This window comes from Bubalus bubalis, chromosome 22 (assembly GCF_019923935.1).
Source record: "Bubalus bubalis isolate 160015118507 breed Murrah chromosome 22, NDDB_SH_1, whole genome shotgun sequence".
In the NCBI taxonomy this organism is placed as follows: domain Eukaryota; kingdom Metazoa; phylum Chordata; class Mammalia; order Artiodactyla; family Bovidae; genus Bubalus; species Bubalus bubalis.
The window spans coordinates 29882247-29897096 of NC_059178.1; the positions used below are offsets into that span (position 1 = coordinate 29882247).

Genomic DNA, 14850 nt, shown 5'->3' on the forward strand with positions numbered 1-14850 from the left:
CGGTCCCATCACTTCATGGGAAATAGATGGGGAAAGAGTGGAAACAGTGTCAGACTTTATTTTTTTGGGCTCCAAAATCACTGCAGATGGTGATTGCAGCCATGAAATTAAAAGATGCTTACTCCTTGGAAGGAAAGTTATGACCAACCTAGATAGCATATTCAAAAGCAGAGACATTACTTTGCCAACAAAGGTTTGTCTAGTCAAGGCTATGGTTTTTCCTGTGGTCATGTATGGATGTGAGAGTTGGACTGTGAAGAAGGCTGAGCGCTGAAGAATTGATGCTTTTGAACTGTAGTGTTGGAGAAGACTCTTGAGAGTCCCTTGGACTGCAAGGAGATCCAACCAGTCCATTCTGAAGGCGATCAGCTCTGGGTATTCTTTGGAAGGAATGATGCTAAAGCTGAAACTCCAGTACTTTGGCCACCTCATGTGAAGAGTTGACTTATTGGAAAAGACCCTGATGCTGGGAGGGATTGGGGGCAGGAGGACAAGGGGATGACAGAGGATGAGATGGCTGGATGGCATCACTGACTCGATGGTCGTGAGTCTGAGTGAACTCTGGGAGTTGGTGATGGACAGGGAGGCCTGGCGTGCTACGATTAATGGGGTTGCAAAGAGTTGGACACGACTGAGCGACTGAACTGAACTGAACTGAGCACTTGTTAGGAGAAGGCAATGGCTCCCCACTCCAGTACTCTTGCCTGGAAAATCCCATGGACGGAGGAGCCTGGTGGGCTGCCGTCTATGGGGTCGCACTGAGTCGGACACGACTGAAGCAACTTAGCAGCAGCAGCAGCAGAGCACTTGTTAAAAAGGGACAAGAGAGCAAGTTTTCAAAGCTCAAACACTGCAACAAAATCATTTTATATATAAGCAGACCCTCTGGAGTTAGCACACATACTTACACCTGGACCCCACCTGGATAGAATTAGTTTTCCTGCACTCAGAATGAAGAAGACACTGAAGAAAATGATTAAAAAAAAATGAGCAATCTGTCTTGATCTGTGCCGCACAATTAAAGCAGCATGCTTTTTGGAAGAGTCATGTAACACAGACGACATGGTATTTAGATAGCCAAGACTGGAAAACTATCTGGTGATGTTTGACTTTATGACCATTATGGCTCTTTCCTACTTCTGACTGTGTACTTGAGGATGGAAGTCATAGGAAGGAAAGAGGAAATGCTCTTAGTTGATTTGTAAGAAGATGTTTTTTTTGTTGTTGTTTAGTCGCCAAGTCCTTTCTGACTCTTTATGCAACACCCTCCAGACGATCTTCTATCTACTTGCAAATTAAACTAAGACTTTGAATTCTAGGTAAGCAGAATCCTCCATGTTTGGGGACCAAAATATAAAAGCAGACAAAGACCAGGTGGGCCTATCAGTCACAGCCTCAAGCACAGGGCCAGAAAACAGTTAATATACCATGAAACAAGTGGGGAAATACATTCTGGAAGCTTCTGTGAGCTTTTCTCCTCCATGTCCAGGTCTCTCTCGTTCATGTCTTAAGCACCCACCCGTCTGTGCCCTATTTTCTCAGGCGGCACATCGCCCTCCACCTGCATGAGATGCACGTGGAAACCAGGCCAGCGTTTCCCTCACTGGATGATCTCAGTGTTCAGTTAATCAGCGCTTATTGACCAACCATGGTGTGCTAAGCAGTACTATTTCCTTCCGGGAGGACAGGGATCACAAAGGAGTAACTAGAAATAATTTACAACAGGTTCACAGGCAACAATAAGGGTTGAATAACAATTGTTACCCAATGGGATTCTAGCCTTGCCTGAGGTGTGGCCTACATCTGAGGTCAAGTTTGCAGCCAAAGAGAGGGTTTATCCTCCAGGAAGCCAAGTAAGAAGACAGGAAGACAAACCTCGAATCTGCTTCCTGGAAGGCCAGGGGCTGGAGTATTTCTGGGATAAAGAACAAAGTAGTAAGCACTCTGTGGAGCGAGGAACCTGCAAGCTGTGACTGGAAGAAAAAAGTGGCTTTTTTTTTTTGGTGTAGGCTCAAGAGGCTACGGGTTCCTGCAGGGGTCAAAATATCACCCAGCGGGCATGCGCATGCACAGTGAAGGCTGGGTGGGCCTATCCAGTGTTAACCCACTCAGCTCCAACAAGGCACAGCTCAGTCCAAGTTTCTAGACGATTCGGGCAAACGTTGTTTAGGTTATTTGCATGTGCAAGTTGTAAATGACCTTCATTAGTGAAGGACCTGTTTTCAACTGGAGTTGCTGAGGCCAGGCAGAATGTACCCCAGTATTTTAGTTTCTGGCCATCCTACCAGGAGGAACACCGCACCCTCTCCTCCACCACAGCGTTTGCCACTGTCATAGTTTGCTTTCGGTTCCAAGACTGTCTTCCTTAGGGGCTAAGGTTCAAGTTCCAGCGACATTTACTGGGTGCTCGCCGGTTCCTGCCGCCATGCTCCTCCTCCACAGTCCTGGGAGCCACCGTCCTCCCCGACTCAGAGATGACGCGGAACAGGTCCCAGCGCCAACGCACAGCAGGTACCAGGCCAGGTGAGGAGCCGGGGTTCAGGTGCAAGTGATTTGTCACGGGCTTTTTAGGAAAACTGAGGGGTGAATGGGTGACAGGAAAGGGTGGAAGGAGCGGAGCAAAGCGTGGTCTCAGGTCAAGCCAGTCCTGGCCTGAGGAGGGTGGGGAGGAGGGCTGGGGACAGGCCCTCTGGGGAAGCTGTCCCACCCGGGCCAAGGAGTCGGGCTCTTTGCCCCAGAGTTGGTCACTGGCTAGGGGGAGGGGCTGTGGGCATAGGAGATATCACCCTTCACATTCTTGGTGGACATGGTGGCCATAGGTGGGGCCCTCCCGGCAGTGGGGCCGGGATCTGGCAGCAGTATGTGCGGGCTTAATGTGAGCCCAGTTGTCCCGACTTCACCGCTTGCTTCCTGAGCCCGCATCCCAGTCAAGCCCTCCCACCCAAACCACCCTTGTTTTGCTGTGTTTATTGGATCCCGCCTGTCCCCATGCCCATCACAGTCACTGACCCAATCAACTTCTTAGTTCAAGGAATTAGAAGGAAAATGAAAAGTAAGCGCTACATAAAGGTGCAGAATGTTGTGAGAATTCAGAAGAAATGAATTCTGGCTGGCGGAAGGGAGAAGAAGCGGGATGGCCTCACAGAAAAGCCGTTTTGAAGGTTGGATTGGTGGGAAAAGGAAATTCTGAACTGGAAGAAGGCACATCGGAGGGAAAGGCGGTGATGCACTGGAGAAGTAATGAGTACACACCCCGAGATTTAGTTTCAGGTATTTGAAAGGATACCTTGTTGAGATGGGCCTGCAGATATTATTTGGAAACTTTCTATAGTGTCCGTCTAATTCTTGTAAAAAGTATGGTTTAATTTTATTGTTATGCTCTTCTGTGTTTTCGAATTGTGTGCAAGTCACAAGGGAAGAAAAAATGAAATGTATGTCTACATTGCAGAGGGAGGCAATGAGGGGAGATAGTCTTGATGAAGAGGCAACAGGAAGAGAGACAGACAGTAGATGAAGATAAAAACACATTTTGTTGGGGCAAGAGAGATTTGAGGTGCCCACAGTAATTGCTTTTTTTTTCTCATGAAGAGGGCATTGACCTTAGTTGGTTAAGGTATTGAGTTGGTATGCAGGTTGGGAATTTGGGAAAAAAATGCATATGTTTGATTTTTACTAGCGTGAGTTACAAAAGTTGGATTTTTTTCTCCCGCAATATTTGACTTCAACTACTGGAGAATTCTGTACACACAGAATATAAAATATATTACTGTGCTATGCATGTGCTGTATTGTCATCCATGGGTGACTGACAAGTTCACTTGATAACTGTCTCTTAATAGGAGCTAATGCCATATTTCCAAGTGGGACAGATCTTTGTGACCTTAGGGGCTACAGTGCTATCCCTCAGTGTCATAGGATGTAAGAGGCTACCGGAAAACATCTGCAAATAAAGCTGACCTAGATTAAGTTCCTTATGGGGGTGGTGGTATAACGTGGTATCACACATTGGGCAGTTTCCTTCTTTCTGCTGCTCCCTGTGCAGACTGCTACCCCAGACTCTAAGATTAAAATGGTTGTGGCACACATACGATGGCTATAAAATTTAAAAAAAAATGGAAAAAAAAAATGCTATGGAACAGTTTGGCATTTCAGGTCTTCAAAAAGCTAAACATACAATTACCGTATGGCCTGGCAGTTTCATTCCTAAGTATGTACACAATGGAATCAAAAGTGGGGACTCAAACAGATACTTATGTGCTCATGTTCATTGCAGCATTATTCACAATAGCCCAAAAGTGGAAACAACCCAAATGTGCATCAACAGATTAATAAAAAAAATGTGGTGTATACATGCAATGGGATATTACTCGGCTTTAGAAATTCTGACACATGGGGTAATGTGCCTAACCTTGAAAACAATATGCTAAGTGAAATAAGCCAGTCACATAAGCACAAATGTAGTACGGTTCCACTTATATGAGGTACCTAGAATAGGCATATTCATAGAGACAGAAAGTGGAATAGTAGTTACCAGGGGCTGGGAGGAGTAGTATGGGGTGGTATTGCCTGAAGTTTAGAGAGTTTTTGTTGAGGTAATGAAAAAGTTTTAAAAATAGTGATGATGGTTGCATAATGTTGAAACTGTAGTTAAAGTCAGTGAACTGTATTTTTAAAAATGGTTAAAATGTCTGGTTGTACATTACATATGTATTTCACCACAATTTAAAACTTCATACTGTAATATATGCAAAACCATTAAATTGTACACTTAAAATGGGTGAATTGCATGGCATATGAATTATATCTTAATAAAGTAGTTGCTTATACCTTAGGGACACTTTTCCTTCACTCTGCTCTCAGGCCACAGGGACTATGAAAAACCTGGACTGGAAAAATAATAAAGTGTGAGTCATGGGAGAAGGAGAACTCTTCACAGCTTGAAGAGATTCAGGTAATTAACTCAGAAACTTGCCATGCATAAGGAGCTGAAGACCATGGGATATGGCAGAGGAAGAGTGGGTGGTTCAGAATCAGAATATTTTGTACTGAATTGTACTTTGTGTTGTTATGAGTAGAGTTATTCTACTGAAAGGCTTTAGAGAGAAGTCACCATGTGTTACAATTAAGTAGGTTTTGGATTGTAATTTAAGGGGAGCCACCTTTTGGGTATCAGCCTGAACTTTCACAGGCTTAGAAACAGCAATGAGTTTGTGTTGAGTCTGATGAGCCATGTCATCCTGCCCTTCTTGTGATAATATGTCTGGGATGGGAGGTGACTGATTTTTTAAAAAACATGCATTTGGAGTTACAGGCGAGGCTATCCAGAGTGTCCACAATGTCACTGGAGGAGAAGAAACCAACCATTCATTCAGCGACAGCACAAAGCTGCCTACACCAAGAAAACAGCAATACATCCCCAAACAGATCAAACAGCTGCTCATCAATCTGGCGCAAGCTGCAGGTTGCCCGACTAAATTACTGTCGAATAGGCAGACGAGCACAATTTGTCAGTCAGCATCGAGTTTAAATGAGCAGAGATGCACATAAAGCCAGCAATACAATTGTAATTAAGAATTACAGGCATCAAGTTTCAACTAGTGCTTTCTTAAGGTAGCAGTGACTGAGCTCTAAGAAGCCTAAGAAGGATCCAGAGCAGAATTAAAGCCAGGGCATGATCTACCTAGAGCCCTCTGCAATTCAGCAGCTCATCACGTAGGAAAGTGATGTGTAAATGATGGAAAATTCATGAGAATGCAGGCTTTATTTTTCCTATTTGCTTTAAAATATATATATATATATTACACATGCTAAAGAATGAGTAATAATAATAAAAGAATGAATAATAATAAGATAATGATGCTTTTGAACCCACAACCCAGATAAAGAAATAGGACATTTTGACTTATTTTGATGGTGGTTGGAATCATTCTGAGAATTGACGTATCTCTACAAGCTGGGTGGAATGGAATTCAGTAAGCATTGACTTCTGACAATGAGTTGGTACTGGGGCGTGTAAAGATGAATGAAAACAGGCTTGCATCAGAGCATTTATAATCTGGAAGGGAGAATAAGATGATAATTTAGCTCTGCATCCCTTGAATTCTTGAGATGAGCAGAGGTATCCTAAGAGGTATGCAGCGCTACAGGGGTTTGGAATAGGTTGGATGAGGTTGGATGTAGAGGAGCTCAGAGAAACCTTTGTGAAGAAAATGGCATCTGAGCTAGACATCAAAGTTAAGCAGGAGTTTTACAAGATGAAGGAGAGTGAGAGGGAGGGCATTTTGAATAGAGAGCTTAACACAAGTGAAGGCAAGAAAGTCTCAGGCCTATAAAATAAATGATAAATTGTTTAAGAAAATCATGGAATGTAAAATTGGACAACTGTCCTGAGCTGATTACTTATAAGGCTTCTATGTCTTTTGGAAATAGTCTATCCATGAAGGGATAACTTTCCTTGTTACCTGCAAACTTAAGGAACAGCACACCCAGAGTCAAACCTGGATGTGCTAGGAAGATATGGGAGGTGAAATTGGTGCTTTTGGGTATTCATCATTTGTTTTGACTTCTTAAGAGCACCCCACATTTATTTGGGCAAATACCTTTCCCCCAATATTGAGTTCAGTTCAGTTGCTCAGTCATGTCCATCACCAACTCCCAGAGCCTATGTCATATGGCATGGGGTTGGCTCTATTTTTTAGCTCCAGGATTAAACTTCCTTGCTGTAGTTGATTGGTTCAGATAAAGGCAGGTGACCTAGTTAGGTCCAATGAGAGCAAAGTTCAGGGCTTTGGGAAGACTGTAAGGAAGTTGAACATTTTCTGTCCTACTAACCAAAATGCTGAGAGGATGTGAGAGCTAGGGCTTCTGCATCCATCTTGCCATCATTTGGGGAGAGCCTGACTCAGAGAGACGTCAACACATTAAAGCAAGTTCAATATTCAATATTTGATAAAGGTATGCCATGGATGCTACTATGCTATAATGGAGTTCTGTCTGGAAGAACTCACAGTTTTAAAAAAAGCTTTATTGATGATGTATGATCTCAAACAAAGCATCATCATGTAATGGTCTGTGATTTTTGTTTTTACCTAACCTTGTCATATTGTCTCTAAAAATATTTACAATAATTTTTAATACCATCTAAAACCCAGATCATATTCAGTTCTCCCCAGTTGTTTAAAATTTTTTTTTTCTTGATTGTTTGTTTTCTTGGATCAAGATTTAAACAAAATTATGGTGTTTTGTTGCTATTAAAAAGGAACCTTTATGCTGGAAACCATTGGAAACAACTGCTGCATGAAGTCATGGGTTTCAAGTCCTGGCTCCTCCACTTGCTGGCACCTCAGATAATCCACTTAACCTCTTGACTTATCTCAGTATATTTAATTCAGGAGCTGTTGGGAAGATCCTGTGAAGTGGCAGATTATCACTGTGCAAATAAATGAGATTACTTTGTGTGATGGTTAATTTTATGCCAACTTAATTAGGCCTCAGGGTGCCCAGATATCTGGTTATTTTGAGTGTTTCTGTGAGGGTGTTTCTGGATAAGATTAACATTTAAATCTGTAGACTGAGTAAAGCAGTTTGCTGTCTCTAATGTGGGTGGGCCTCGTCCAATCAGTTGAAGACCTAAATAGAACAAAAAAGCTGACCTACCCCTTATGGAGAACTCTTCCTACTTGATGGCCTTTGAACTGAGCCATTGGTATTTTTCTGCCTTTGCATTTGAACTGAAATGTTTTTTCCCCTGCATCTCAAGCCTGATGAACCATGTAATCTGGTTGTGTCTCTAGGAGGAAAAGACAAACAACCGGTTTGGTGAACGATCCTCTACACCCCCCTATATGTGTGGCCAGCATGGCTGCTGCGCCCTCTCCAGTCAGCCCCAGTTGGGGCAATACTGAAAATAAAAGTGATTCCTCTGCTCTTGGACTAAGCTTCCTTGCTGCAACTGGCTGTTGTAGTGGAGACTCCCTCTGCAGCCCCGGTCCTCACTCAGTAATTACCCACACGTTCTGGTTCCCAGTGACCGGTGTTGGGTAGGATGTAGCTGACCTGTAGACCTCACTCTGTTCTATTGTTAGAGCGAGTTCTGCATCACAGTACAGGAAACTGTAGTCTGTCCCTGGAAATGTTTTGATCTCATAGTTGGAATGCAGAACATAATGGTATCAATCTCTGAAAATCAAATGAAATCTTGTGGGAGTAGATTAGGTCCGATGAATAAAATTATATAAAACAATTTCATACTTGACATTTACTGAGAGAGACTTAACTTTTCCTACATATTTTAGTCTGTTCATCTGGTATTATTTATTCATGTCTCTTTCTCCATTTGGTTCGCGATTTATCTTTTGGGAGCCTAGAATTAAACTGTAAAAATGTATATATGCTAGACACTGTTTTATGTTCCATCTATGGAGAAGTCATCAAAACCTCTAACAGAATAAGATTCAGCTATTACAGGGGTGATTTAGCTGAAATAAAACGTAATGTTTAACTCAGAGAAGCTGGAAAAGATGAGATTCAGGAATATGGAATTGAATAATCAGTTGGTGAAATGACAGTGCTTTCTGTGTTACTCTCCCAGTTGAAAGAATATTAGGACATCAAGATTACGAATGGCCAGAACCAAGTGAGGATTCACGATAACCCAGAACGACAAGAGTGGCGCCTGATCCCAGTGATAACAGATTGCTCCCTAACACGGACAGAGTTAAACACAAGACACCCAGCGTTCTGTGTCATATCCTCTTGTTGCATGATCATATTTTGAGATAGGGGAAGAATTAATGTATAACAAATTAAAACAGGGCAGTTTCTGACACCCCTGTGACTGAATATTTCCACAGATGTTACAGAGATGAGGGGAACTTCATGCACAAAAACACGAATGGGAATTTTATGAGAGACACAGTTTGGATTAGAGAAGGAAAACCCAGAGAGTGAATGTGAAAAGTCCATATTCATGTAAAATTTTCCTAGGGCTGGTGTGATAAATTACCAAAAACTGAGTGGCTTAAAATATCAGAAGTTTGTTCTTTCATTGTTCCAGAGGCTAGATGTCTGGAATTGAGGAGTCTGCAGGGCCATACTCTCTCTGAAGGTCATAGGGGAGGATCCCTCCTTGCTTCTTCCTAGCTCTGCTTGCTGGCAGTCCTTGGCATTCTTTGGTGTGTGGATGCCTCACTCTAATCTCTGTCTTTGTTGTCACACATCAGTCTCCCTGAGTGTGTGTGTGTGTTTCTCGTAAAGACACTATTTACATTGGAGTAGGGTTCATCCTTATCCAATATCACTTCATCTTAACTTGATTATGTCTGTAAAGACCCTATTTCCAAAAAAGTCCACATCCAGAGGTTCTAGGGATTAGGGCTTCAGGATATCTTTTTTTTTTTTTTGGTGGGGGGCACAGTTCAATCCACAACAATCAGTAACCAACAGTGTCTGTGATGGTGTCACGAAATGGGTGGAACAGTCCACAGGAAGGGAATGATCATCACATAAAAAGCAAAATGAGGGAGAAAATGCATCTTCAGTAGGGTTATGGTACAGTAACAGTGAATGCTTATCACTTTCTCTATGTCAGCCTTCTGAGAGCTTTACATACATTATTTAATTCTCAAAAAAAAAAAAAAAATCCTATAGGTATTTTAGCCCATTTTACAGAGAAGGGAAGGGAAGTGAAAGTGTTAGTTACTCAGTCATGTCCAACTTTTGACGACCGCATGAACTGTAGCCTGCCAAACTCCTCTGTCCATGGAGTTCTTCAGGCAAGAATACTGGAGTGGGTTGCTGTTTCTTCCTCTAGGAGACCTTCCCAACTCAGGGATTGAACCCAGGTCTCCTACATTGTAGGTGGATTCTTTACCGTCTGAGTCACCTGGGAAGTCCTTACAGTTAAGGGAATTGAGGCATAAAGAGACAGATGTGAAATTGAGAACCAAAAAAACCCCATGAAAATAACTGTAAGGGGTGCTTTTGGTGGGGGTAGGTCTCAGGTGAGGTCAGCTTAATGCATCCAGAGCAGAGGTGGCTGGCTGGCCAGAGCAATTTGGTGAACCAGCAAAGCTGCCTCAACTGGAGGCTTCCCCATTTTTAGATTTTCCTACATACTTGAGGCTGCTTGACAAGCCACTGTATTCATTGAACCAAAGGTTTAGGTCCCAGCTAGTTTGGAAGAGATGTTGCCCATTCTGACATAAACTGTTTTGAGTCTGTGTTCTGGAATTTAAAAGGATTAGTTGTTGTTGCTCAGTCACTCAGTCATGTCCAACTGTTTGCGATCCCTGGATTGCAGCACAGCAGGCTTCCCTGTCCTTCACCATCTCCCGGAGCTTGCTCAAAGTCACGTCCATTGAGTCGGTGATACCGTCCAATCATCTCATCCTCTGTTGCCCCCTTCACCTCCCGCCTTCAATCTTTCCCAGCATCAGGATCTTTTCCAGTAAATCAGCTCTTCACATCAGGTGGCCAAAGTATTGGAGCTTCAGCCTCAGCACCAGTCCTTTCAATGAATATTCAGGGTTGACTTCCTTTAGGATTGATGGGTTTGCTATCTTTGCTGTCCAAGGGACTCTTAAAAAAAAAGAAGGGATTGGTATGTATTGCTCAAACTATGGAGGATGGCAGATAATCTGCCGTTTATTACTGTATCACCTACTAAAATTGTTTTGAAAGAGGGTTTTTTTTTTTTTGGTGATTATACATAAAGATATATAAAAATATATATGTAATTGTAAATCCAGAGAGTAGACTGTCATGATTACGATCACTTTCCTGGAACTGGGCAGCTTACATTAAAATTCTAGCTTTGCTGTCTAAGCCTTGTGATCTGGGGTAAGTTATTAAACCTCTGTGCCTCACTTTTCTCATCTATGAAATAGGGATGGTAATAATAGACTCTGCCTCACAGTGTTGTTTGGGAGGGTTAAATGTGCTAATGTGTTCATTAAAACAATAACTGGCATGTAGAAAATATACGTAAGCACTTGTTTTTATTATTATGTATGGGTTATGGAAGAGATAAATGACATATGAGATAATGCTTTGGCTTTTATTATTGGACACGGGGAGAAGGTGCTGGAGAACACACACTAAGTGGGGAGGTTGAGGGCTCATCATTTTGTCTGTAATGCTGCTAGATATGCGTCTATTTTATCTGAAGCTTGATGTTGTCATGATGCTCAGTGTTATCTGCCAGCCCTTCAGAAAAACTCTGCTTTGCTTCTTTGTATCTTACAAAGAATGTGATGTGTTAACATCGCAGAGTTGAAGCCATTTTTCTGTTCTTTGTGACCAGGCTCTCAAGCTTCAGTTAGTGTTTCTTTTCCCTGACACAGAGCAGGGTAGGATAAGGATGGGTGTCCCTGGTGTAGGCTTAGTCTCCTCTGGCTTATCAGCTGATTATTGGTTGATGACAGGATCTCATGAGGATGTGAATCACTGATTAAAAACATTTTAGCCCTGTGTTTCCTAGATGAGTTTGTGTTTAAACACTGATAATGTGTGGGGTCCTTCCTTATCCCTTTTCTGCCACTTAGTGGGGATCCTGCCATTTCTGAGGAGTTCCATGTCACTGCCTGTAGCTAACAGTAAGCGACAGGGTAAGAGCGTCGGTGACTGAGTCAAATATGTGCCCCTTTAATAAGCTTTGAATTGTGGTACAAGTTAAGAGTGTATGGGATGTGACATGAAAAGCACAAGCAACAAAGAAAAAAATAGGTAAATCAGACTACATAAAAATTAAAAACTTTTGTGCATGAAAAGACTATCACTAGATTGAAAAAGCAATGCACAGACTGGGAGAAAATATTTGCATATCATATACCTGCCAAGGGGTTCATATCCAGAATACATAAAGAACCCCTACAACTCAACAACAAGAAAACAACCTGGGAATTTCCTGGTGGTCCAGTGGTTAGGACTCCATACTTCCATTGCTGGGGGTCTGGATTGAATTCCTGGTTAGGGAACTAAGATCCCACAAGCCTTGTGGAGTGACCAAATAAAGAAAAATCAAACAATTTAATTCAAAAATGGGCAAAGGGCTTGAATATTCCCCAAAGAAGATATACAAATGGCCAGAAAGCAGAGAAAAAGCCAACTCCAGTTCACTGATCATTAGGGAAATGCAAATCAAAACCATAATGAAATAACCACCTCACGCTTGTTAACGTGGCTATTATCAAAAGAGAAAAGACTCAGAAAATAACCAGTGTTGATGAGGATGTGGAGAAAATGGAATCTTTGTACACTGCTGGTAGGAAAGTAAAATGGTGCAGACATGATGGAAAACAGTATGAAATTTCCTTCAGTTCAGTTCAGTTTAGTTGCTCAGTCGTGTCCGACTCTTTGCGAAGTTTCCTTAAAAAATAAAAAAATAGAATTGCCATCTAATAATTCTACTTCTGGGTATATAACCAGAGGGATTGAAAGCAAGGCCTTGAACAGATATTTGTGCACTCACAGAGACAGCAGCATTATGCACAATAGCCAGAAAGTGGAAACAGCACTAATGTCCATCAGTATTTGAATGAATAAAATATGGTATTATTGAATATTATTCATCCTTAAAAAGGAATGAAATTCTGGCACATGCTGCAACATGGATAAACCCTGAAAATATTATGCCAAGTGAAATAAGCCAGTCTCCAAAAGCAAATACAGTATGATTCCACTTACATCTATTACCTAGGGTAGACAAATTCATAGAGATAGAAAATAAAATCCTGGTTGCCAGTATTTAGTATTTAATGGTAAAAAGTTTCAGTTTTGGAAGATGAAGAATGTTCTGGAGCCGGATGGTGATGATGGCTGCACAGCAGTATGAGTGTGCTTAATGCTAGTGCATTGCATACTTAAAAATGGCTAAAATGGTTGAGTTTTAGATGTTCTTATTTTTTTCCCCACAATTAAAAAATAAACAGAAAAGAGTGTATGGAAAGGTTCTGGTGTCCTCAGTACCAGCAACCAATCCTCCTTTTTCAAAATTATCTTCCCATGAGCAAAGTTATATTCAAGGTGGGTTACAACACACCAGCTCAGGTTGATGACTGGCTAGTCTCATATGTCTGTTACTGGTTGCCCCTCATCTCTGGGATGTGCTCACAGGGGCGGGGAGATAGACTTCTCTTGCTCCATACTGCCATCACCACCTGAGATTCTCTGGGCAAGATTTTCACCTACCCCCTTGATAATACCCTTATGCCCTAAACCCTCCCTAATCTACTGTCTCAGGCCCCCTCTAACTGGGCACTGCACTTCCCACCTCCATGGTTACCTTTGTCAAGGAGGATTTTGGGCTTCTCAATGAAGTTTCTGTTCTTTCTCTGCCTTTTTGTTAAGGGAAGGGATGAGGTGGGAGAGCTTACCTTGTGTTTAAGACCTCGAGAGCTTTTTTTCTTAAAGCATTCCTTAACTAAGAGGAGAGCAGAACACCTCAAGGTGAAAATGTTCTTTCATCGATATGGTGTTCTTTCTTTTCTAAAGTGACTGGGAAGTAAATGGACAGCATAGTTTTCCATGTAGAAGTCATGGTCAAGGAAGTTGTCTGTGATGTCCCATGACTCTCCAGGTTTGCTTTATGTTAATCTTTTATATTTTGATAAAATTTTAACTTGCAGAAAATTTTCTAACTTGTAAGGGTACATTGGAGACATCATGCCCCTTTACTCTGAAATACCTCAGTGGGCACTCCTTGTGGCTAAGAATATTTTCTTATGTTAGCCGAATTATCAAAATGAGGAACTTTAACACTGAGACTCTATTGCTGCCCAATCCATTACTCATGTTCAAATTTCATCAATTGTCCATAGGACAGACAGCTGTCTTAGGGCATCAGCACTGAAGTCTTGGTAGAGTCTGAGGTTTTCTGCTGGTGTGGGATTCAAAGGCAGCAGAGTCATTGGGGAATGAACGCAAAGAGAGTAGGAAAGAAAACCCATGTGACAGAAACTCTTAACTGTTGGGAAATAATGAAAACAGATAAGCTGGTAGAGAATTGGGTGTTATTAGGAGAGTTTATCTTCGTGTTTTGAAGTCACAATCTAGAAAAGAAAATTTCTCTAGTGCAAAATATCTAATATTTATTAAGGATTGACCATGTGCCAGGCACTGTGAAGTGTGTGAATTATCTCATTTAATTCCCATGGTAACCTTACATGGTATATCTCTTGCATCCTGATGGAGGCACAGGGCGATTAAGTAGAAAATGCTGGAATCAGGATGTACTTCCAAGCAGGCTGACCTCAGAAACTGTCACGCTGCTGGACTCCAGTCTCATGAAGAGGGCATAATGATGAAAAGGTGGGTGCTGGTCTCTTGGGCAGTGAGTGCAGGCATAAAATGAAGTCAGTTCTGGTAAATCCTGCTAGAAAGCAGAAAACAGTCTTCCATGCAGTGTAAGATGAAGTCCCAGAGGGCATGTTTCTGAGTCTAAGTAAAGGTGGCTAAGAACACACAAATTTTAATTTTTGTTAAACATTTTAGTGATTACTAGAACAACAACAAAAAATGTAGACTTCCCTGTAGCTCAGACGGTAAAGAATCTGCCTGCCATGCAGGAGACCAGGGTTCGATTCCTGGGTTGGGAAGTTCCTCTGGAGAAAGGAATGGCAATCCACTCCAGTATGCTTGCCTGAAGAATTCCATGGACAGAGAAGCCTGGTGGGCTACAGTCCGTGGGGTTGCAAACAGTTGGACACGCCTGAGCAACTAACACACATACAACACACACAGAACAAAAACATATTTGTATTTTGGAAAAATCAGTAACTATGAAAAAGGACAAAGGAAAAAACGATTACCTGTAAAATCATTACTGAGAGATAATTGCTAACATTTTACTATG

At 41.9% G+C, this 14850-nt stretch overlaps 2 long non-coding RNA genes across 2 annotated transcripts; both read left to right on the forward strand.

The window, feature by feature from the left end:
• Positions 1-1931: 1931 nt before the first annotated feature.
• LOC123331185 lies at positions 1932-3778 on the forward strand. The gene is made up of 2 exons (XR_006547705.2): positions 1932-2523; positions 3026-3778. It is a non-coding gene; the product is annotated as an uncharacterized LOC123331185 (long non-coding RNA).
• A 1077-nt stretch (positions 3779-4855) lies between these two features.
• On the forward strand, positions 4856-9496 carry LOC123331186. The gene is made up of 2 exons (XR_006547707.2): positions 4856-4950; positions 8590-9496. It is a non-coding gene; the product is annotated as an uncharacterized LOC123331186 (long non-coding RNA).
• The last annotated feature ends 5354 nt before the right edge of the window (positions 9497-14850 follow it).